The sequence below is a fragment of the Dipodomys spectabilis genome, unplaced genomic scaffold, assembly GCF_019054845.1.
Source record: "Dipodomys spectabilis isolate Male_0828 unplaced genomic scaffold, ASM1905484v1 ptg000515l, whole genome shotgun sequence".
NCBI classification, from domain to species: domain Eukaryota; kingdom Metazoa; phylum Chordata; class Mammalia; order Rodentia; family Heteromyidae; genus Dipodomys; species Dipodomys spectabilis.
Genome location: NW_024871192.1, coordinates 2,591,319 through 2,617,513, shown reverse-complemented (window position 1 = coordinate 2,617,513; position 26,195 = coordinate 2,591,319).

Sequence of the window (26,195 nt, the reverse complement as noted above, 5' to 3'; positions counted from 1 at the left end):
CCAGTATATTTTCTTGTTTTGGAACAAGAGTCATGGACTGTTCACCCATTCAAAAGGAAGCTTATTCCATTAATTTAATAGAAAAGGAATGCAGCCTGCCTGCATCTCAAACCAATTTTGAGTATAATGTTAATCTGATAATTCACATCATTGAATTTTCAAAGTTGTATTGATAATTTTTTGTTAAACTATTCATTAAAGAGGTTCCAAATAGCAAGAATAAAAAACAATGTTTTGCTTTCTAAGAATGTTTTAAAAGCTAGTAATACAATAAAACACATTCTATTCTTCCAAGATTCCATGGTGAAGAATTTCTCTTTTATCATAACCCTTACCACTGACTGACCCCCTCCCTTCAAACTTGTAGCTTTATTCAGTTTTTTTCTTCCTGCTTTCATTTTGGTAATAGCACAAATAATCTCCTTGTAGTATTTGACAATGAAATTCCATTTGTTGTTAGAGAGGTCAATATATATTGCCAAAGGCAGATTTATGGGCATATCATAGAGCATAAACTATTGAATATCATTAACGTGATCCTATGCAACTATTCCATCAATTAATATAAATACCACATAAATGTACATTTTCATATAATTTTTAAAATGCAATGTAGTTACATATCATATGTCATAAAATAATTCAGACAACTGGTAGAAGAGACTAAGCTCAAACTTTTGCATCGTTCCCAATACTATTTGTAAAATTTTCTTTCTCAGTAACTTTCACTGCAGGGCCTTCTTTTCCTAGCAATAAGTTATAAGTCATGTCCTTGGATTTTAGTCAACTTTGAGTAAGCTGTTTTCTTTCCACCACCAGCTGGTCCCTCGTGTTAAATACCTGAGGAATAACTTGTCCCAATATGCCTGCAAGAGGAGTATCCAAGTCAACTGTCTGTGCCCACTCTTCCCTTGCTTTTTTGGGGGGGGAGGAATGGGGTAACAGACAGGGGAGACAGAGGTGTCAGGGTTCAGGTGGCTGGAACCATAGTGTTATGAATTATGGGTAGCAGAAAAGAGTAGTAGAGAGGAGGATACCAGGTAAAGGTTAACTGTGACTGTAATTACTGAGTTCCAGTGTAAGGAAATTGGTTAGCAGCAACAGCTTTGCAGGGGTTGGGGTAGCTAACACAGGTATCCAGAACTGTTTAGCAGGGACAAGGAAGCATAGACAAAGTGGAAGAGTAAAAGTTGTGAGGGATTGTGGGGCACAATCAAGGTAACAAGGTCATGGATGTGCAAAGCGGGAAGCCAGTACTATGGGAGAAGCAATTGGCATGGTGGCCTATGTGGTGCATAGCTCTGGGTTTGCCTGTCCAATTTTGGCTGTTAGATCTTTAGGGAAATTACCTCTAGCAGCTCATTATCAGCTTGTTGTGTTCAGGCACGTGCCATCTATAAATGTCTACTCCAAGTAGATTGCATTCTTTGACACCAACTATAGGATCTTTGCTCTAAGCATCCTGAGAGACCACACTCCACAATGCTACAGAACAGGCTCCACATAGTGATTTGCAATCACATCATACAACTCTTGCTGCTCCTCTTCAGTGTGAATTATCATAGTAGCAAGGGATCTAAGATGTGCTCAGCAGCAATGCTCTGAGAAGCTACCAATTCTTACCATTGCAATTGGGGAGCTCCCTAGAAATGGGCAAGAGCACTTGCTGATGTTCTTCCAACTTCTCCCTGTAGCTCTGCACAACCAGATTGTTGTATCTCAGGTGGTTTACTTTGATGTCCAGGTAGCATCAAACTTGCTCTATCTTCTCTCTCTAGGTGCTCTTCTGTTTCACCTGACTCTCCATTTCCCTCCAGGTAGCTCGCTTCATCTCCACATTTTTTGAATTGTGCTTCATATCAACCTGTGGCTTTCTCACCAAGCCCTTCCATTTTCTCATCTACCTCTCTAGCTGTGAATCTGGTACAACAAGTTAATTTCTGTATCTGTTTATCAAGATTTGAGCCGGAATCTAAGATGATACTAGCTAACTGAGAACATGGGGAGCTTCTTAAATATTCCCCTGCCATTCACTGATCATTGAGAAAGATGCAAATGTGTTCTGGTCAGTCTCTCTTTCTCCATTTCTGGTTCAGCAGAATAAAGTGAATTCACAATGGAGCTACCAGACAGCTTCTATGTCAGCAAGTGATGAAACCAAAGATAATTTAGTGAGGGGTTACTTACCAAGTGTAGTAGGATAAATGCACATATTTGTATGATATTACTAAGAGCTTTCATCAAACTGGTTATTTTATGCCCAAAATGGCAGACCAGTGTTAATCTCTCCCTGAGATCTTCCTGTTCTGAAGGCCCTGAGGACTCCTACATACAACTCAGACCTAATGACATGGGTGAATAAAACAGTAGGTGAGTATGGATTAGTATTTTGAATGTGTGGTAAGGTGTTGTCTTGTCATGACCACCATGAAATCAATGTCCTTTCTCTGACCATCATATCTCTTTATTTGGCATAATTGGCAGATTTCTTATTGTGTCATTTTCTCCTGTTAGTTCAGTGCACAAGTTAAAACATTAAGCAAGCCAAACCATGGGTTTCCATTGTCCTAGTAGATGTTTTGCCTTCTAGGACCTTCCTTCCAGGTTACTCTCTGTTTAGCATATTGCACAATGCCCCAATCAATGAAATCATTTTGAGCCTAGGAGAAAATCTCCATTTGTAAAGCAGTACACATAAGAAGTAGAAGATACCCCACACTCAAATGCTCCAGGAGACCAGAGTGTAAGGGTGTCTACATAGTTGGGAAACAGGATTCTGAGGGGTGGAAAGGGATGAGTTTAGATAGCAAACCTAGAAGTAACTATACGTTTCTGAAATTCTAACCATTTTTCTTTCTGCCCCTCAGATCCAATTCAGTTGGTGGTGGAATGTTTATTATCACAAAAAGGAGTTTTTAATCCCAAGCCCAAACTCTAGGTGTTCTTGTTACATCTTCCCACCTGCCCCTGATGTAAATTGTCAGAAGGGCAAAGGGGAAGGGAGTCCCTTGCTCAGGAATATAAATGGAGCATACAAGTAACTGCAGTCTCTGACTTTCTATTTTGAAGGGAAGATAAAAGGAAGTTTGAATTTTTATGAAATCAGTTTCTAGGCTCTATGGTTCCTTCAGAACTTCTTTCCTTCCTTTTATGTTTTGAGAGCCACAGTTAGTACAGTGCTTCTGTCTCTTAGGGGCAATCCTTCTCTTCATACCATGCTTAAAGTAGACAATTTGTGGAAGCTGCCATTAAAACAAAAAAGCATGAAATAGCACACAGTGAGTGCTTTCCCTGAATTCCAGGACCTAACAAGTTCCCAATTCTGAAGAGAACGTGATTATGGGTGAGTACTAACAACATCCACTGAATGGTGAGCTTGGAACACTTTTCCCAAGGCAGGTTTTGTCCAGGTTATTAGGATGGCTGAGATTTACTGGATCAATGAACTTACAGACCATGCAAAACAGAAAATTCTAAGAGATTGAGATCCCAAAAAGAAACTGGACCAAGAAGAGAAAACTTATCATTGCTGAAAAAGGAGGAAGACATAACTAGGAGAATGTTCTTCTGAATACAGATATGGGTATAATTATAACAAAGTTCTAAGTTGTGGCTCATCAGTAGAAACTATCAGGTCAAACCTCACTAAAGCTAAAAATAAAACTTATAAAATAAAAAAAAAACTATTTGGATTTCAGTACTAACATCTGTTTTAAGGAGTGTGATTGTGGTGTGTGTGTGTGTGTGTGTGTGTGTGTGTGTGTGTGTGTGTGTGTGTGTGTGTTCGTTTGTGTGTGTGTGTGTGGTGTCTGAGATTATTTATGGGACAACATTAGTTCTTAAAAATCAACATATTGTCAATATTCTTTAGGTTTCCCACTCATGTCTGGTGGCGTTCTAGGTCTACCACGTGAAACACACAATTCTCACTTTCTTCTGGTTAAATGGAGATAAACATGTAATGGATATGTCAACCTGGGTTGGTTTCAAACTATGATCTTCAGATCTTACTCTCTGGAATAGGTAAGGTATAAGAGTGAGCCACTATGCTCAGCCCAGTATTTCCAGTGACTTACATAATCTTTCTGAATCTCAGTTACTTCCTGTGTGCAAAGTGAAAAGAATTACTGTGTGGACTTTAGAATCAGGTGGGAGTTATGACTGGGTGTAGGAAGTATACGTGTTTGGGATGTGTTTACAGAGCCTGACACTCTCATAAAACTACTGATGTTTATATTGAAATGTATTCCAGGAATTGGAAACAAGAGGGATTTTTCTGTTCTAGTTTATCCATTTACGGCATTGAAGGAGACAGAGATATTCAAGGAGAACAGGGAAACAAATGCAGCACTTGTACACTGTAGATATTGTGTTCACAATGAGCTATACGACTGTGGACAGGGACAGGAGGGATGGGATTGTCAAACAGGATATGAACTCATTACCTGACTTAATATCCGTATAACAATTTTAAAAATACAATAACAATTTTAAAAATCCAGGTTGATGATTCTCTCCTCCAGTTTTTGTAGGTGCCCTTAAGACTCAGGCCCACCGATGGAGTTTTTGAAGGTCACTTTATATGATAATTAAGATAAAGCCATAATATCTTAAGAAATGTTTTAACAAGTACTTCATTCTTAATACTGGTTTCTCTTTGAGTAGCAATTCTATATGTTGTTGGCAGAGCTAATGTTTTACTTTCTGGTTTTAGTATTTGTTAAGTGTTGAAATCCCTCTTAAACTTTTACAACAGAGTTCTGTTGTATCTTGGCACCCTGCCCCTAACTAAAATGGTAATCAACCTGTGTAATTCTTGTACTTGAGTATGAGTTTTACTTATTTAATTTGCTGATGATGGTGAATTGTCACTGTCCTTCAGCTCTTCAGCTCAAGAGTAGTGCTCTATCACTTGAGCCAAAGTACCTCTTCTAGCTGTTTCTGCTAAGGTGGTGCTGTGGAATCAAACCTAGGGTCTCATGCATTCAAGATAAGCTGTCTACCACTGATCCACCTTCTCAACCCCATAAGTGGTATTTTTGTGCAAGGGTCTATCAAGCAAATCTATTGAGCAGATGTATTCATTCGTCACTAAACATAATCAAAATTATGAATTACCTGATATTTTAATGAATAAAACTGGAGGAGGTATTTTAAACTAAAACTACAAAAGTAATTTTAAGGTCTTGGTGCTAACAAATCTGTCCAGGTGTTATTACACTAAACAGAGACTTCAAAATGATTTTTCTTCATTAATTCAGAGATTAAAAGACTTATAATACTTATTTCAAAATGCAAATTAAAGGGAAAATCAGTCAGGAGGTAAAATTTATATTGAATGTTATTTTTTGAAAAGAAGATCTTAGATGGCAGACTAAAGACAAAACACTATCAGAGCCCTTTATGATGAATTATACAAAAAGAAGCTTTAATTGAAACATTGAGCTTTAATGTGCACATCAGGCAAAGGCAAGCAATCAGAGCATACCGCCAACAAAAAAACGCCATAATGTATATCTCAGAAAAAGGAAACAAGTACAGACCCGGTTTCAACATCCTTATCCTTGATTTCAATAATACACATGTACCCCCCCCTACACACAGACACACTCACACACATACACACACACACACACACACACACACACACACACACACGAACACACAAAAATGTATGCACCAGCTCAACCTATTCATTTCCATTCAACATGAATCAAAGATCTTCCTGTAATATTTGAAACTTTAAAAGTTTCAAGTCTTGTAAGTAATTGATAACAGATGCATAAGCAATTATTTTCTGAATAGACTCTGCTATATAAATGAGAGTTCATGATGGTTATAACTACTTAAACATCTTTGAATCTCGAAAGAATTAAACAAGGGAGAATCCGAATTTTGGAACTATATTTCTACCAGCTATTCTTCAAAGGCTTAATAAGAGGTAACAAAATCCAAAATTAAATACCAAATTAATACAACTAATACTTGTGTAAGCGAAGTGAAAGACACTGATCAGTGACCTATGCTGCCTCCATTTCTAAGCTGGCTGCACATTGTGGAACCTTTGATTCTGCTGGGCCAGGCCCACAGTTGTCTTCCCCAGAGCAGTGGCCCTGCTGGGGTTGGCACTGGGAGCTGTGTGGAGAGGAGGGAAGTCCTAGGGGTAGGCCGAGCTGGGGTTGGGGATGGAGGTAGTAGGGAGAGTATGGGAGGCCCTAGCAGAGGCTAGTGAAGGGAGGAAGGAGGCAGTACGCCAATGGCTCAGGAAGCAGCAGCCCCAAAGGCAGCTGGGTTCTGGGGAGTGTTTGTGAGGTGCGGAGTTAGGCCCCTGGGGCCTCGTGGCTGGGTGAGGAGAGCAAGGAGTCTCAAATCCCACCCAAACAGTCAATGAGAAATGAGACAACCAGTGGCTGAAGAATTTCAAGAAAAAAAGCATGGACTTGTAGGTAAACTCTGGGGGTGGAAAGGGCAGCAGTGCTGAACCAGTGGTGGTCATGCCTCTCTGGGGCCCTTGACGCGAGTGAGGGCCAGCTCTTCTGTGCAATAGGCCTCACTTTCGCCTTGAAGCAGGCACCAGGAATCTCAGGCACAGCCTCAGCCTGTCCCACAGAGCTGGCTTGCCATGAGTGTTGGGGACCGGGCAGCTGCTGGGAGGTTATGTGCAGCAGGGCAGAGGAAGAATGGCTGGTGGGCACTGCTCCACCCCTGCCCCACAGAGCTGGCTTGCAATGAGTGTTGGGGACCGGACAGCTGCTTGCAGGTTATGTGCAGCAGGGCAGAGGAAGAATGGCTGGTGGGCACTGCTCCACCCTAGCCAGGCACAGGGCCAGAGGGGAAGTTCTGGCTCTGGATCAGGACCAGGGACTTCCCCCCCAGACAAGTGTCCTCTGTTGACTTGCATGGTGGCTGCTATGTGTGGGCTTGGAAATTCCTTAACATGGCCAAGGAGTCTCCACGGATAGGCATATTGGCTCCTGTGCCTCTCCCATCTTCTGGATTCCCACTGTCCTCCTGCCTCGTGCCATGTCCAACTATAGGAGTAAACTTCTCCAGCCTCTAAGAGGCCATCCCGGATGTGCTCACAGGGCTTCCCACGTCTGGTTCACCATGCATGCAGGGCTCACAGGGTGCCATCCTCCAGGCAAAGCATACCCCCATTTCAGCTTGGAAGAGGGAAATGCTTCATTGTCCCAGATACAGCTGCCCTTGGAGTTCTCTGTGTACACTACTCTTGTGCTGAGATAATGATCCCCAAAGACCACCAAGCCATTTCTGATGCGAGCACACGAGGGACATTTATTGCAAGCTCGAGCCTGGACTCACAACTGTCAGCATCGCAGTGGGTCAGAGTTGAGAGCCCTGAACCTTCAGTTAACAGGGTTTTTATAGGGCATAGGGCTGAAGTAAGTGGGTTCATAGCTTGTCAGTTACATGATTGGTTGACATTTAATGAGTTAATATTGTAACAATCTTATTGGCTAACATGTGCAGGCTTAGCAGTAAGAAACAAATTATGTTAACTATGGTATCTTAAGAAACATCTGTAGCTTTAGGTACCTTCCTGTTATCCGCTTATGGCTATTGCTAGGAGAGTTACGGGAAGAATGTTTTTGGGACATTTAATGGTTTTTCCAGGAACCTGAGTCCTAACTTTCAGTAAAAGTCTTTACAATGGATACTTTTAGTAAATGCCTTCACAATGGATACTTTCAGTAGAGGCCTTCAAAATGGACTAAGTCCAGAATGGCTATACTTTGGCTAAGGTCTCTCACTAGGTGTGTGTGTGTGTGTGTGTGTGTGGGTGTGTTTGGTGTGAGAGAGTCAGACACAGCTGAGGTTTGGTGTAAAACACTTCTTCCCTACAGCATTGAGTTTTGGTATCTAGTGGTTGTTCCTCCTCCTGAATGATGAACTCTAAATTTCTTCTTCTATATAGCTTTATCCTTAGATCTTCTTAATATTCAGATTCCTAACATCTGCTTGTGAACTTCAGAATTTGCTTCATAAAGAGGGTGCCTTTCTTCTTACTTTTATGAAGCCTTTTGCTCTATTTAAATGGATCATGTGCTGTGTTATTGGTTTTACTTAACCCAGACAGTTGTGGCCCAGGCTGTGACTGTTAGTTCTGAGATTAGTTTAGGCTAATATGAGATACTATAATTTCAGTCTATCTAGTGAGAAAAGTTCAGCATCTTTATTGAAACAATTTCCTGGCTGTAAAACAAACAAAAATTCCAGTGGTATAAATGTACAATTTGTTGACTTTAGTTAATTGTGCACCACAGCAATGAAAAAAATCTTCTTACTAAAGTAAGTATTTAGAATATGAAAAAAATCAATTATTATAGAACTTAAAAACTGATCAAATACCAAAAGAAAAACAAAGACACTGATCAAGAATGCAGTACAAATGTAAGTGTTTAATAAATAAATGAAATGTTTGAGATTCGTATCCACATAGGAAATACAAAGGAAAATAAATAGGAAAGTCACTGAAATCCCATCCTACACACCAGAATAGCTATCACCACTTGAATAAATAAACATCTGGGAGGTTGAAATAAATCAGGAACTGTATTTGGTTTTGTGATATTGTAAACTAATGCAACCCATAAGAAGATCATAATGGAAGTTTAGACAATACCAAAAAGACACATGTATTGATGACCTTTACTGCAACCTTACTACATAAAGAAGGAATATAAATCAACATCAACATCCATGTGCATGGCAGCAAGAAAGAAAGCTGTGTAATCAACCTAGATGCACAAAAAGAGGGAATAAAGGAAATATGCTATTCATAACTATAAACATGTTCTGGTATGTAAGAGAAGAAAATTTCTCCAATATCACTGCTAAATATTTTTGGATATATACCTAATCCTAATTTCACAGGTTTTGTGGCTTAGTGTTTTTCTTTAAAAGGGACCTCCATATTCATTTTTAGAGGAGTTACAATAGGTTGAAGATATCCTATAATATGTGGATATTAGAAGAAATTTAAATATAACAATGAACACATAAAGGACCATCATATACAGTTTGTAATTTGATCCAATTTTAAGAAGGCAACAGTTGGGGGACAAGACAATGTTAGAAGCTTAATAACAAAAACACAGACATGGAACATTTTTTAAAAGTGTGCAACTGATTAACAAAATATTTTCCTCAAGTTTTAAAAATGAAACAATTAAAATAATACTTAATAACATCAAGTAAGTATGCCATGGAAGAAAATGTACCATAGATATATGTTTCCCCATAATTTGTTTTAATTTATAACAAATGGATTAAAAGAAAATGTGATTACATGTCTGAAGATGATAACACATTCAAGTATCCTTGATTGAATCCAGCAAAGGAAAGTAACAGAGAAGTAGAGAGTAAGAACAAACTGGGCCATAGATGAAGATACTCAGTAGAACTTTGTGAGGAAAATATGTGTTCCATTTTGCTCATCAACAGTGAGCTAGGACAGCTAACTTTTGACAGAACACTTGTAATGTAGTCAGAACAGTGGAGTACTAATTTAGGCAGTAATTTATTACTTTTATTCCCTAATCTTATGATATGATTCCCAAATGATGTGAGTGATCTTAGATTTTCTGGGCCTTTTTAACCCAAAATTTCTAATTCCTTCCCCTGCCAATAATTCTTCTGCTATTCTCATTTCTCCTTGTTTCTAAACTCAACTCCTGTGACCTTTTGGTTTGTTGGAAAGAGCTTGAGAAATATGAGGATGGTCTGGAATCTGAGCAACATCCACACCAGCTTGGAGGATCTAGTAAAAGAGCTTCACTTGGAACTCAGAATCAGATATTAATTGACCTCTTTGGAAATAAAGTCAATCCCTCAGGCAGGATCTATCATTCCTTGACATTCTCTGAAGAGATTTGGTACTAGGCCACAATTCAGAGAATGAGCTTTCCCACCACTTACCACAGCTTTGTCAGGAGGAATAGGTTCAAAACTAAAAGTGACCTCAGTTTTCACAGGGCCAGTCAGAAACCAACAGATCACATGTTCCTCCTCATCAGGCACCTTTCTGGGAGGAACAGAGTCTGGGCAGAGTCTACGATGGAGATAAAGTGAGACTGGGCCTAAGGAGTACACAAAAGAATGTTCATCTCTTTGACTAAAAGTGAGTTGTGCAGTGAGACATGACAACTTCTTTTATATATGAAAATTCACTAGGTGAGTTATCTCACTGCCACTGTGCGGGAGGTCAGTTTCCTCAAAGAAGTTGTTAAATGTTGTGTCTACCAGTTTACTCTATAGGCTGTTGTCTCTCCCATCTCTTCCCATGCGAAGAATTCATTGCTTCTTTCAGGCACTCAACTACTTGTCCTGAATCCTAAGCAGGAATATTGTAGGCTATCCTTTGGCTAACCTCTTGCATTGAAGGTAGAAAAGGCCCAGGCTTCGCACATGCCAAGAGGTAGAGAAAGTGAGATAAGCTCAGATTGGTACTGAAGAACAATCATATTGAAAAAAATAAGTAAATGAAATTAATGGTTGAGTAATTTAGGGTGTATAACCACTAAATTTAGGTAATTATTAGTAACACATATACAATCATGGATTAGGAAGAAAACAGTGAAATAGCTTCAAGATAACATGGAAAAGACACATAATAGCCATAACAGGAGATGAGAGTGTGAAGGAATTGTTGGCATAAGTCCATTTACTATCTGAGGAGTGACTTTGGATAGGAGGCTTTTAGAATAATATCTAAAAGAGAGGGACTTGCTGGGCACTAGTGGCTCACACCTGTAATCCTAGCTACCCAGAAGGGTGAGATCTGAGTATTATGATTCAAAGCAAGCCCAGGCAGAAAAAGCCAGAAGTAGTGCTGTGGCTCAAGTGGTAGAGCACTAGCCTGGAGCTCAGAGACACTACCTAGGCCCTGAGTTCAAGCTTCAGGATCATCAAAACAACAACAAAACCATAATGATAAAAAGAAATAAAAGAAGGACTTATAGATATACGATGGAATGATGATCCTGTGTAACTGTCTAGGGAACATAAAGGAGAAAAAATTTGGAGCAAAATGATACCTATTCATTACTAATCAAGGATGCAAAGCAAGTGCCAAATTCTTCTGCCCAAAATCTTCCAAACCTGGGCTCAGAACATGACTCATTGGTTGAGTGTTTGCCTTGCAGGCTTGACGCCCTGGGTTCAATTCCTCAGCCAGAAGTGGTGCTATGGCTCGAGTGGTAGAGCACTAGCCTTGAAGTGAAGAGGTGAGGGACAAGACCCAGGCCCAGAGTTCAGGCCCCATGACCTGCCAAAAAAAAAAACCCCAAAAAAACAAAACAAAATAAACTTCCAAACTTATCTTTTCTCATAATTGAGGAGAGGCTTTTTAAAAAACAAACAAACAGGAATTCTTATCTCGTTCAAGGTCATCAGAACTTCAGTAGAGTTTTCCTGTTGAGATATAATGCACCTAACTCTGCTGAACTTAATCATGACTAGGAAAGTATGGACATTGATGTGTTTATTACATTTTTCCTTATAAATACACAATTCTGTCAGATATTATATGTAATATATATTGTACTATATATTATACATTATGTAGTATAATAAATATATTATAATATAACATATATATTAACAGACTTCCTAATTTTAGAGTTAGGAACAAGCAACATATTGAAAGACAAATGCTTGAATCTCTGAGTAATTTCTCTACCACTGGACAATTCCAGGTTTCATTCTTATTACCCAAAGAGCAACATAGGCAAGTGGTGCCCATGGAGGTGGTTCTCTGGATTCTAGAAACTGTGATCTGCACATATATATGAAATATTGTTTTATACTAGTGAATGTGTAAAACAATAGTAACAGATAATTAAGTCAACATCTATGTGCACACACACTCAATCACTTTCAAGTATAAGAAAAAAGCCGGAAGTGGCGCAGTGGCTCAAGTGGTAGAGCACTAGCCTTGAGTTGAAGAGCTGAGGGACAGCACCCAGGCCCAGAGTTCAGGCCCCATGATCGCCCCCCCCCCCCCCAAATAAAGAATGTCTGTTCTATGTTTCCTATGCACCTACACAGAGAGTACATGAGTTGCACTTGAATTGTCCTGGGAGTTCTTCATCTGGCCACTGTAGTTTCATATCCTTTGTTCTCTTAGTAGGTATATGTCATGTGTCCAACAACAATACTTGTTACAAGCAAAAGTATCTACCCTGGCACACAGAGGAACTTGGATTTCAGAAATGTCACAAATTAGTAGGAGGTACAGCAGTACTTTTAAAAATTAAATAGATTGTATATTTATTAGAAAGTTTGTCAGAAAAATAAACTTCAGTGCAGGATGAAATACTTGAAGAAAACTGCATTTGAAAATACATATAGCTAGGTGCTGGTAGCTCATGCCTGTAATCTTGGCTAATCTGGAGGCTGATTTCTGAGAATCACAGTTCAAAGCCATCTTGGGCAGAAAAGTTGCATTAGACACTTATCTCCAATTAATCAATCAAGACTAAAATTGATGCTGTCTCTCAATGTTGTAGAAAGATAACCTTGAGCCAAAGAGATCAGGAACAGTGCCCAGGATCCAAGTTCAAAGTCTGCAATAGACAATAAATAAAAATAAAAAATAAATTACATATAATTTATTACCAACTCTGTACAAGGAAAATAGGATATGACACATGGCAACATATGACTTCAAGTTACAAAGTTCCAAAGCATTTCCCCACTCTTGAGAACTAGGAGTAATCCATATTGAAAAAATAAAAACATGAATTATTTTTACCAAATTTCAAAACATACTATATGTTATACAAAGGAAATGCAATAAACATGCATTTCACAATTTAGTAACATCATGTAGTATAAAGAATCTGATTAACTGATTCATAAAAATCAATACAATGCTGATAAAACTTCCAATATCTCAGGGGTCAAATTAGCAGAATACTTTCCATCTATGATGGCTGTTTTGTAAATTATCCAGCCCTCTCAATTCCACAACTGAAGAAGGCTCTTCCTGAGAATGTCCAGAAACCTGTCTCCTGTGAGTGCTCAATGTAGACCTGGTGCCATTCTCTATTATTTAGCCATGTGATAGACTGAATATCTGATAACTTAATGACATTTTAGTTCTCAGAAAAAAAGGAAAATTGAAGACAGTGGGAAAATCTACCAGATCCCAGAAAGATTTCTATCATTGTGCTAAAACTGTACCCTTTTACTGACACTTGAACAAACTGCAGCAATTGTCACTCCAACAACATGTCCAAAACATAGCTTTCCAAATATTGAGCCACAGTGCCACTTCCAGTTTTCTGGTGTTTAATTGGAGGAAAGACTGTCACAGATTTCCTGCAAGGGCTAGCTTTGAATTACCATCTTCAGATCTCAGCTCTTGCATAGCTAGGATTACCGGCATGAACCACTGGCTCCCAGATAAAATGTTACTTATTTTAAGTTCTATGATTTAGTTGAGGGAGTAGCATGAGTGTGTAGAAAGGAAACTTTCAAGTCATCTCTCTAAATAATTTCAGAGTTTCATTTTCATAATATTTATTGCAGTGATTAATAACATAAGCTCCCAAAGTAACAGAACGATCCTTCATTTTCTCCTTCCCATAGGTATTATTGGAAGATGAGTGAAATCTAAGTATAAGGCAATATGCACTTGAAACTATAAAAAAAATGTTGATGACACATAAAGAGCTATATTACACAGCTTCTTTTCATTTCATAAAGAAAAGAAGGTCATACAAGTATATTTATTGGCAGGCTTTTTCATCTGAAAAAAATATCATAAAAAAGCTGAAGCGGATCAGCAACCATATAAGTGTGATATAGCATTGGAGACTATAAGACATGAATTTATTCATTAAATAATTATCTAGGAAAGGTATCTGTTCACTAAATTTATTCATTGTAAATTCCATTTTATTTACATGTAACTTAATATATAAATACATACAAGTGTGAAGATATATATATATATATACACATATATATGTATATATACACATATATACATATATATGCATATATAAGTATATATGTATATATACATATACATATATATGCATATATTTATCAGCAATATCTGTCCAGTGAACTGCATGGTTAGGTAATTTCATCATGTCAAGTTCATCAAAAGGATGGACTTCCATAAACCTTAACAATCCTGCAACATCACTGCACATGCAAACATAAGTGTTCACAATTGTAAGCCAGACCTGTGTTTTACCAAAGCTTTGTATATAGTGTGTTATTTTTTTCATTTAGGCTTGACACAAAATGTGTTTGCCCTAGAAATAAATGATGGCATTATAACTGCAATAAGTTAGTCTAAATCTTTACATTGAACACACGTTCAGTATGAGTTGTTCTTTCTTTCCTTTTCTTATTTTATCTTTAGGATATTGATTTCAGTTTTGATGTAGTGTTTGCCAGACAGGTACTCCATCCACTGGAGTCACTCCACCAATCCTTTCTTGTTTAAGTTACTTCACTCATAGAGTAGCAATTTTTGCACCCAGCCCCAAAAGCAGGGACCATGATTTCATTCCAATATACCTACCTAGTAGGTTGATATGGGTGATACTTTCCTTCCTAGACTGATTCAGAACAGTGATCCTCTCAAATTTCTACCACTTTAGTTAATAGTGTGTGCTCCAGTTCTGCCTACCTCTAGAAGATATGACAGGAATTAATGATTACAGGTAATTTGAGTGAATCATTGGCTCATAGGTGATTTGATATTAGAATGTAGGGTAAGTTTGAAAGTACAATCACAGTAGTCATATATTTTGCTAAGTAAATTTTGCTTCACATTATAAAACACCTCGACCAGAATTCAGGACTTATATTGCTGTCTGTCAACTTGTATGTTATTTGGGAAAATAAACTTAATACTTAATGTCTTCCATGCGTGGTAAAGATCTTTGAATGGTCTGATGTGCTGGTTCACATCTATAATCATGGTTAGCAATCAGAAATAAATAGATCACAATTTGAACATAGCCTAACCAAAAATTTAGGAAGTCTCCATCTCAACAATCTAGTGGATCATGTTGAATCATGCCATTAATCTCAACACCACAAGAGGCTAAGTCTCTGCCCAGTACCTGTGTCACTTAGGTAACTGGCTCACTTGGAGGCAGTCACCTGTCCTGATGCAGAAACTGGGCTGAGATTTAGCCAAGAGGAGGGAGGAGTCTCTCCCACCTTCCCAGGGTGGACCTCCAGAATGCAGTGAATGTGCATGCTTTCCTCCTCCAAATGGTTTGAGATGTCATGCTGCTGAGTGCTCATTATTTGATTCCAGTGACCTGTGGTAGAGGTATAAGGTAACAGTAATTATATTTCACATTTTCCAATTGAGTTGTTCTTCACAGCCTGTGAGTTCAACTCACCAATTGTCCATATTTTGAGAGTTGAGAATACTGAGGTAGGGGAGAGAGGGAGGGTGAGTGAAAGAGAGGAGTGATAGATAGAGGGAGAGAGAACAGAAAGGAAGGAAGGAAGGAAGGAAGGAAGGAACGAAGGAAGGAAGGAAGGAAGGAAGGAAGGAAGGAAGGAAAGAAGAAAGAAGGATGGAAGGAAAGAAGAAAGAAAGAAAGAAAGAAAGAAAGAAAGAAAGAAAGAAAGAAGGAAAGAAAGAAAGAAAGAAAGAAAGAAAGAAAGAAAGAAAGAAAGAAAGAAAGAAAGAAAGAAAGAAAGAAAGAAAAAAGGAAGGAAGGAAGGAAGGAAGGAAGGAGGAAAGAAAGAAAGAAAGAAAGAAAGAAAGAAAGAAAGAAAGAAAAAGAAAGAGAGAGAGAAAGAAAGAAAAGAAAGATAATGATTGAGAATGAACGGTTTGGAGTCAGGATTTACATGTCAGAGGTGATACCTGTATTTGGTATTAGGTCTGCCCAAGCCATGCAGACCCAATGCAGACACTTCCCCTCTTCTTGGCTAAGTTTCCATCCTTTTTGTATTACCCAGGTATCTGGCATGCCTGGAGGCAGACACCTCCCCCTCCTACTAAGTCACAACTTGCTCAGCCTCTGGTCACACTTTCCATTTGATCAGAGGAGATTCCCAGACCCGGAGGTCACATCCAGTGTGGCCAGAATTTTCCCCCTCCAGGCCATATGTCATCAGGTCCTTGGCCTAGATATGTCCTGGCCCGAGGTTGGGTCAATCCCCTTTTTTTCACATGCCTCTCCACCACATATGACATGGGCAGCAGTTCAGTAAATAAACTACTTTACCTGACTGAATACCATGTGGTGTTCTCTTCATTGGTTACCTAATGATACTTACCTAATTAATATACCTTACACTTCATAGTTTTTAGTTATGAATTAATGGATATTTTTCTGACATATGTGAGATCAGTATCTAAAAAACATATGTACTAACTCATCATTTAACAGTATAATTCTGCCTGGAGTCTTTTTTTCAATTTTTTAATTTTGAAAATAATGTAAAGAGAAGTTGCAATTACATTTGCAAGATAATGAGTACATCTCTTATTAAGCATTGTTGCCTCCTCCTTTGTTTCCCCTTTTCATCAGTTCCCATCTCCCACTTCCTCCTCCAAAGGCGTAAAGTTTGTTTTTTGACATAATGTGTTGTACATCTCATTGCTGCTATGGATCCACCTGTATCCTTATTTACATAATTTGTTTTTCCCTTGCACTCCACAAACACTACCAACATCTGAATTTTTAATAGCAGCGTAATTAACCTTAAAGTCTATTTCGTTTGCTTTGCTTTGTTTTGTTTTTAGCTTAAAGTAATCAAAGACTTGGTGGGATAATCTGGAAAGATCTCTACCGTCATATTTTCTAATCACCCTGGGCTACAACCTGTGTGCTACCAGGTCAGATGATGGGACTTTGAAAAATTAGGAAGCAGATGCACATCATAAGGTCCATGGTTTTGGGATTTCTCAGATTCTTTTTTAAATGTAATTGTTACTAAGGTGTGTAGAGTGTGTTTACCATATCACAATTCATGTAATGTGTACATTTGCCTTGTAGACAATGCCATCCTTTCCTGATCTTTCTCCCAGTTTTTGTTTGTTTTGTTGTAGTTTGTTTTTGTTTTTGTGCCTAACCATCAGCTTCAACTCAGGATTGGTTGCTGCACCTGAGTTTTTGTAATCAAGGCTACTCTACCTCTGGAGTCCCAGCACCCTTATGGCTTTTTGGTTTTTAATTGGAGAGAAGAGTCACTGATTTTCTCACTCCTGCTGTCTTTGTACTGTGATAATCAGCCTCCTGAGTAGGTAGGATTATACGACTGAGTCCCCAGTGTCCAGTTACTAACGTGTTAGTTTCATGCTTATCTGGTTGTGTTACAATTTTCCTCGACACTTGGCACTAATACTCCATATTGCCTGGCTCAAATCTGAATTGGTGGAACATGCTTGTATTTTGAGGAAGGCAGGAATAGGAAACTATACGCCATAGGGACATATAAGCTAAACAAATCATTTGGAACGTGGCATAAAGACAAGTAAATTTATTGCCAGTTGACTGTGCCCTGTTTTTACTGTTAATTTTTCATGGCCTGTGAATGATGTTAGACACACCCAAATGGCCATTGGCAGAAATAAGGTTTCTCATCCTGTTCTAAAAACAAAACAAAAAGTCACCAAAAAATATTACTTATGAGTCCAGCAATTTCGTCAAATTAGAGACCAATCTGCCCTAGTTTATGAAAAAATGTCCTTTATTCAACTGCTGCTACTTTTTTTAACTACAAATATAATGAAATCTGTAGTAGTCTGTAGAATTGTATACCACAGCTGTCATTTTAATTTACAAAAAATTCAGACTTTAAAATGTTTATTTATTTTTTTGACAGTTGTGGGGCTTGGACTCAGGGCCTGGGCACTGTCCCTGAGACTCTGTGCTCAAGTTAGTTAGCATTCTACCAATTGAGCCACAGAGTCACTTCTGTTTTTTGAGTTGTGAATTGGAGATAAGAGTCTTATGGGGACTTTTCTTCCTGGGTTGGCTTTGAACTGCGATCCTCAGATCTCAGCCTCATGACTAGCTGGGATTACAGGCATGAGAGACTGGCACCTGGCTTCAAATAATCATTTTTAAAATGAACTGCTTGGTGCCTCTGGCTCACATATATAATCCTAGCTATAGTTAGGATTACAGTTATGAGAAACAAACACTAGTTAAGTGTTGTTCATGATGGTTTATATTGCCATGCTATAATTTTGTTTGTTTCTTATACTACAATGCTCTTATTTTTATTTTCACATAAGTGGGAGTGATAAGTGCTAGCCAGTGTTGCACTTTCTTTGGTTGAGATGGAGCCATGTGGACGATCTTTCCTAGAATGGCATGGAATTGAAATCCTCCTGTTCTCAGCTCCCCATGGGCCTGAGATGATAGAAGTATTCCATCACGCATAGCCAGTGGTTGGGGAGCATTGCAGGTAACTCTACACTGGTCTGGAACTGATGTCCCAAATATCTACCTTTACAGGCAAAACAATGTTATATTCCATTTTATTTTGGATAGCTTATGTATATACTTAGAGAGTACAATGATAACACACTACATGTTAAATATATAAAATAGTCAATATAATTAGCAGGTTTATCTCCTAAAACATTCAAGCTAATTTAGTTTGGTTAACTCCTGACTCTGCTTGCTGTTTGGGAATATACCATAAACATGAATACACTGACAATGTGCAGAATATTGGAAGTTGATAGAGATAGAGACAAGTTAGAATATGTGTAGTAAATATATATTTATCTATTGCTCCTCTTAAGAATATTTTCATATATTCACCATGACAATACCACCATATATTCACCATGACAATAATTTTCCTGCAGTGTAGAATTTCCCATTTCATAATCTGCCATCTTCGTCTTTTTACATCTTTTTACGTTGTAAGTATGAACGTTTTCCTGTTTATTATAATGTTTTGAAATTATTATATGATGGAATTAAAATTTGTAGAGTCTACTGAAATTATCTCATTTTGTTTGGATTTGTGATGCTAAATCATTAAGACCATGGTTTCCTGAAATTTATGCTAACAGACTATATCACTAAATTATATTCTAATTATATCTTATTATTGTATTTTTATATAGGGTTCTACTGTTGCTGTTTTATGATATAAACTGTTGTGAATCTAGACAGAAACTTGCAACCCCACTGCCTCCAGTAACAGTTTGATCATCAGGTTATGGAGACTGACAAATATAACTCTAACTAATCAGGAGTTTGAGACCTGAGATTGAGTTCAGACAGCCTGAGCATGAAATTTTATGAGTCTCTCCTCTCCATTTCACTACAAAAAGCTTGCAGTGGAACTGTGGCGCAATTGGTAGATCACTACAGTCACCAGAAAGATACTCAGGCTTGTCATATAGCCCCTGAATTCAAGACCTAAAACACAGATATGCACAGCAAAACCTTACACACATACACACACCCTCAACACACATGTACACAAACAGATTCACTGGCAATGTTGTATCTTAAATTCTTTTTTTTTTAATTTAATTTAATTTTATTTGAGAACATACTGTACAGAGGGGTTACAATTACATGGGCAGGATAATGCATACATTTCTTACCAAGCATTGCAGCCTCCTCCTTTGTTTACAGTTCACCTCCCTTCCCAGCCTCCCCGCTCCCCCCCACCAAATCATACCCCCCCCAACCGACATTGTAAAGCTGGTTTTGACATGACATTTTGTACTTCTCATTGTTACAACAGGTCCACCTGAATCCTTAAACGACTTGTTTGTCCCCGTCTCCTCCACATGTTATACTGACATCAAATATAGTGAAAGTGGGGGTTACACTGTGGGGGAGGGACATACAAAGCAACAAAGAAATAATCTTATAAATGCGTTAGAAACACATGCATGAAAGAAACAAAAACATTAAAATACATATTTGAGGGTTCGTTTTCCTAACATCACATTCTCTGACTTTTTCCGCTTGACTCATACCTATACTAGATATTGCAAATAAGGGAAACCATGGGACCTATATTTCTTTGGGCCTGGCTTACTTCACTTAATATAATTTTTTCCAAGCCTTTCCATTTCCTAACAAATGGGGCAATGTCATTCTTTCTGATGGAGGCATAGAACTCCATTGTGTATATATACCACATCTTCTTGATCCATTCATCTACTGAGGGGTATCTGCGTTGGTTCCATATCTTAGCTATGGTAAATAATGCTGCAATAAACATAGTTGTGCTGGTAGCTTTAGTGTGGCCTTGTTTGTGATCATTTGGGTAAATGCCCAAAAGTGGGATTGCTGGGTCATTGGGGAGCTCTATGTGGAGTCTTTTGAGGAACCTCCATACTGCTTTCCAAAGTGGTTGAACAAGTTTACATTCCCACCAACAATGAAGTAAGGTTCCTTTCTGTCCACATCCCCTCCATCATCTGTTGTTGTTAGAGTTCTTGATTTTTTCTGTTCTAACTGGAGTGAGGTGATATCTCAATGTTGTTTTGATTTGCATTTCTTTTATGGCTAGGAATGTTGAACATTTCTTCATGTGTCTATTGGCCATCCTTCTTTCTTCTTCAGAGAAGCTTCTCTTTAAGTCTTTCGCCCACTTACTTATTGGGCAGTTGTTTCTTTGAGGATTTGTTGTTGGGTGGTTTAATTTTTTGAGTTCCAAGTATATTTTAGATATGAGACCCTTGTCCGTTGTATGGCTAGTAAAGATCTTCTCCCAGTCCGTGGGCTTTCTATTGATCTTGCTAGCTATGTCATTTGCCCTGCAGAAGCTCTGCAACCTTATACAATCCCATTTGTCCAACCTTTCTTTGATTTGTTTTGTTTCCGGGTTTCTATTCAGAAAATTTCGGCCTGAGCCAAGGAGACCCAGGGTTTCTCCTATTCCATCCTGTAATGTTTTCAGAGTGTCTGCTTTGAGTTCAAGGTCTTTGATCCATTTGGAGTTGATTCTGGTGCAGGGTGATATATAAGGATCTAGCTTTAGTTTTCTACATGTAGTTAACCAGTTTTGCCAGCACCATTTACTGAAGAGGCTGTCTGTCTTCCATTCTATTGTTTTAGCTCCCTTATCGAAGATTAGATGGCTATAGGTCTGTAGGTTCATTTCTGGGTTTTCAATTCTATTCCATTGGTCGTGAGGTCTGTTCTTATGCCAATACCAAGCTGTTTTGATTACTATGGCTTTATAGTAGAGTTTGAAATTTGGTATTGATATTCCTCCAGCAGTGTTCTTTCCGTTGAGGAGCGTTTTTGCTATTCGGGGTCTTTTATTGTTCCATATGAATTTTTGGATTGCCTTTTCTATTTCCTTGAAGAATGAGGGTGGAATTTTGATAGGTATTGCGTTGAATTTGTAGATAGCATTGGGAAGTATTGCCATTTTCACGATGTTAATCTTTCCAATCCAGGAGCATGGGAGGTTTTGCCATTTTTTAATTTCTGTATTGATTTCCTTTTTCAAGATTTTAAAGTTTTCATCATAGAGGTCCTTCACTTCTTTAGTTAAGTTAATTCCTAGGTATTTTATTTTTTGTGGGGCTATTACAAATGGAGTTGCTTTCCTAATTTCAGCCACACTTTTCTCATTGTTGGCATACAGAAAAGTCATTGATTTTGGGGGGTTAATTTTATAACCTGCTACTTTGCCAAAGTTTTGAATCAGCTTGAGTAATTTGGGAGTGGAGTCTATGGGATTCTTTAAATACAAGATCATGTCATCTGCAAAGAGGGAGAGTTTTATTTCTTCTTTCCCTATTTGGATCCCCTTTATGTCTGTATCTTGTCTTATTGCTGTAGCTAGGCATTCTAATACTAGATTGAAGAGAAGTGGAGAGAGTGGGCATCCTTGTCTTGTTCCTGAGTTAAGAGGAAATTGCTTTAGTTTTTCACCATTGAGTATAATGCTGGCTGTAGGTTTGTCATATACAGCCTTTATTGTATTGAGGAATGTGCCATGGATTCCTAATTTTTCCAAAACCTTCATCAGGAAGGGGTGTTGGATCTTGTCGAATGCTTTTTCTGCGTCTATTGAGATAACCATGTGGTTCTTATTCTTGCTCCTGTTGATGTGATGAATAATATTAATTGATTTGCGTATATTGAACCAGCTTTGCATCCCTGAAATGAATCCTGTTTGATCGTGGTGTATGATTTTTTGGATGAATTGTTGAAGTCAATTGGCCAAAATTTTGTTGAGAAGTTTTGCATCAATGTTCATCAAAGAAATGGGTCTATAGTTCTCTTTCTTTGATGAGTCCCTGCCTGGTTTTGGGATGAGGGTTATGATGGCTTCATAGAATGTGTTCGGTAGTGAGCTTTCTCTTTCAATTTCATTGAAGAGTTGGAGGAGAATTGGTGTGAGCTCTGTTTGAAGCCCTTGTAAAATTCCGCTGTAAAACCATCTGGTCCTGGACTTTTCTTAGCAGGGAGGTCTCTTATTTCTGTTTCTATTTCAATGCTTGATATGGGCCTGTTAAGATAGTTTAACTCATCTTGGTTTAGTTTTGGCATGTCAATATTTGCTAGGAAGAGGTCCATTTCTGTCAAGTTCTCAAACTTATTAGCATAAAGTTTTGAGAAGTATTCCCTTATAATGTTCTGAATCTTGCTTGTTTCCGTGGTGATGTTTCCATTCTCATCTCTGAGTTTATTAATTTGGGTGTGTTCTCTTCTTTTTCTGATAAGATTTGGTAAGGGTCTGTCAATTTTGTTAAGTTTTTCGAAGAACCAACTCTTTGTTTTGTTGATTCTTTCTATAGTTTTTTTGGATTCTAATTCATTTAATTCTGATTTAATTTTGATTATTTTTTTCCATCTACTGGATTGGGGTTTATCTTGCTGCTCTTTTTCAAGGAGGTTTAGATGTGTCATTAAATTGTTAGTTTCAGATCTCTCAAATTTGTTGATGTAGGAGCTCAGAGCTATAAACTTGCCTCTGAGTACTGCCTTTGCTGTGTCCCAGAGGAGCTGGTATTTTGTGTGTTCATTTTTGTTGAATAGCATGAACATTTGAATTTCCTTTCTAATCTCTTCCATGACCCACTCATGATTCAGCAGTGTGTTGTTCAGCCTCCATGTGATACTGGACTTTCTTTGGTGGCTTTTGGTGTTGAGTTCTAATTTTATTCCCTTGTGGTCAGAGAGAATGCAAGGTATAACTTCAATGTTTCTGAATTTAGACAAGTTTGCTTTGTGGCCTAAAATGTGGTCTATTTTAGAAAACGTTCCATGTGCTGCTGAGAAAAACGTGTATTCTGATGCTGCTGGGGGAAATGTTCGGTAAATGTCTGTTAAGTCTAGTTGATTTATGCAGCTGTTTAGATCTGCGGTTTCTCTGTTGAGTTTTTGCCGAGTTGATCTATCTAGTGGGGAGAGTGGTGTGTTAAAATCCCCAACAATTAATGCCTTTGGATCTATATGGGATTTGAGGGAAAGTAATGTTTCTTTGATAAACTTGGGTGCTCCATTGTTTGGCGAATAGATATTTAGAATTGTAATATCCTCCTGAAGGAGAGATCCTTTAATTAGTATGTAGCAAGGTTCTTTATCTCTTTTCACGAATTTTAATTTGAAGTCTATTTTATCTGATATTAGGATTGCAACTCCTGCCTGTTTATGCGGTCCGTTTGCTTGGTCGATTTTGTTCCAGCCTTTAACATTGAAAATGTGTTTGTTTTTACGGGCAAGATGTGACTCCTGCAGGCAGCAGATAGAATGGTCTTGTTTTTTAATCCAACTAGACAGTCTATGTCGCTTAATTGGAGAGTTCAGTCCGTTAACATTAAGAGATAGGACTGAGAGGTATTTGGGAGTTCCTGCCATGTTATCTATCTTCTTGGGGGCTGCGAAAACTGGGTTCTTCCTATGGTTCTTGGATTCTCAGTTTGGGTGCAGTTTCTTGGCCTTTATTGCGGTCTGGTTGGTTTTCTATGTGTAAGACACCTTTAAGAATCTTTTGTAGGGCTGGTTTGGTGGAGATGTATTGTTTCAATTTTTCTTTGCTATGGAAGGTTTTTATTTGGCCTTCAGTTATGAAGGAGAGTTTAGCTGGGTACAGTATTCTTGGTTGATAGTTGTTTGTTTTTAGGGCATGGCATACATCATTCCAGGCTCTTCTTGCTTTGATTGTCTCTGCTGAGAAATCTGAGGTGATTCTACTTGGTTTCCCTTTATAAGTGATTACCCTTTTCTCTGTGACAGCTTTAAGGATCTTTTCCTTGGTCTGAGTTGATCCTGTGTGGATTATAATGTAGCGGTGGGATGTCATATTCTGGTATGGTCTATTTGTTGTTCTAAAGGCTTCTTGTATCTGGACAGGCCTATCTTTTTGCATGTTTGGGAAGTTCTCTGCTAGGATCCTGTTAAACAAATTTCCTAGACCATTAACTTCTGTTTCTAGGTGCTCCTCTACACCCATTATCCTTAGATTAGGCCTTCTGATGGTGTCTTCCAGGTGTTGGATAGATCTATCATATTTCTTGGACTTGTCTTGGATGGTTGTATGTTCTTTCTCTATAATATCTAGGCTGTCTTCAATCCCTGAGATTCGATCTTCTGCATGGTCTAACCTGCTGTCAAGACTCTCTACTTTGTTTTTTATCTCTTTTCCTTTCCTTCTAGTTGGTCAGCTTTGATGGCTTCAAGTTCTTTGTTGAAGCTCTGTTTTAGGTCTTGTATGAATTTCTTTACTTCCTTAATTTGGTGTTCAGTGTTTGTCCTCAAATCACTTAGTTGATTGGTTATGGTTTCTTTGGGCTCCCATTCCTTCTGTTGGGTTCCATTCAGCATTCCCTTTGTGGTCTCCCTGACTTCCTTCAGCTCTTTGTTAATGGATTCCATGAATGCCTTTAGTGATCTTTGTGTGTTCTCTACCTGGTCTCTCAATTCCTGTATTACTCTTTGATTAGCTTCCTCCCGTTCGTGGGATTCCTGCAGATCTCTTTGAGTGTTCTCAGCCTGCTCACGCCATTCCTCCCTTTCTCTTTAAGTATTCTCAAGTTGTTCACGCAAATCCTGTATCAGTTTTTGAGTAGCTTCCTCACGCTTATGATATTCCTGTATAAACTTCTGGGATGCCTCTTCTCTCTCCCTATCACGCTCATACAGAGTCCTTTGTACGTTGTCAAACTTTTCATTTATCATGTTTGCCAGCAGTGTTTGTAGAGCTGTTGGGGAACTCTCCTCTGGATTATTCATTATCTGTTCTAACCCCTGATTATCAAGATTGGGAATTGAGATACCCGAATTTGCCATTTTTCTTGTGTTTTTCCGGCTTACTCTGCCCATTTGAGATGAAGATAGCACCAGTTTTGTGCTAGAACACTATCTTAAGGCAACCATCAACCAAAGTTTGCATTTGTACAGTCAATAGTCTACAGATACAATCTAGTTCAACAGATACATCTATTCGACATCAAACAACTATATGTTAAAGGGCTTCGAACTGCAGAGAAGAATTTGGAAAACCAGAAATTATTAGGGTTAGGGAGAGATGTGGGTATAAAATAGGAATAGATTGGTGTGGGGAGGCACAGGGAGAGTTAACTATGTCCTAATCACAATGCAGGAAATAGGTTGGGTAGGATGCAAGTAGAGAGAGAGAGAAAAAGAAGAAAGGGAAAGGGGAATGAAAAGAGACCAGAAAAAAAAATAGAAACGTAAAAATTAATGTTATTTTAGAGATTAAAAGACCATCTATTTATAGAGGAATATGAATATGTTGAGAGAAAGGGAGGGACATAGAGGAGATGTGAAAAACTTTTAAAAAATGCTTAAAATATTATATAGGTATAAAGAGGTAGTACTGCTATTAATGAATTTAAGTCTCAGAGGTTTTGAATTGAGTAATAAGTTTGTGGATTGAGTGTGTACACAATGGGGGATAGGGTCTACTGGTTAACTACAGGTTTATCTGAGGATGTGCAGGACAAGAGTTAAGTCACATAAAGAAGAACAAAGAGGAAAAGATGGAAAGGATAGGAAAGTGAGAAGAAAAGATCAGAAGTTCAGTAGAGCTAGACAAAAAACAAAAAGATAATTAAGAATGAAAGAAAAAGAGAAAGAAGACAAGAAAAGAAAAGAAAACACACATTCATGTATTCCTAAAATAAAAATTATAAGAGGAGAAATAAAAATTAATGGAAAACAATTATTTTTTCAGAAGAGGCAAAAATTAAAGATTAATAAAATTAAAATTTT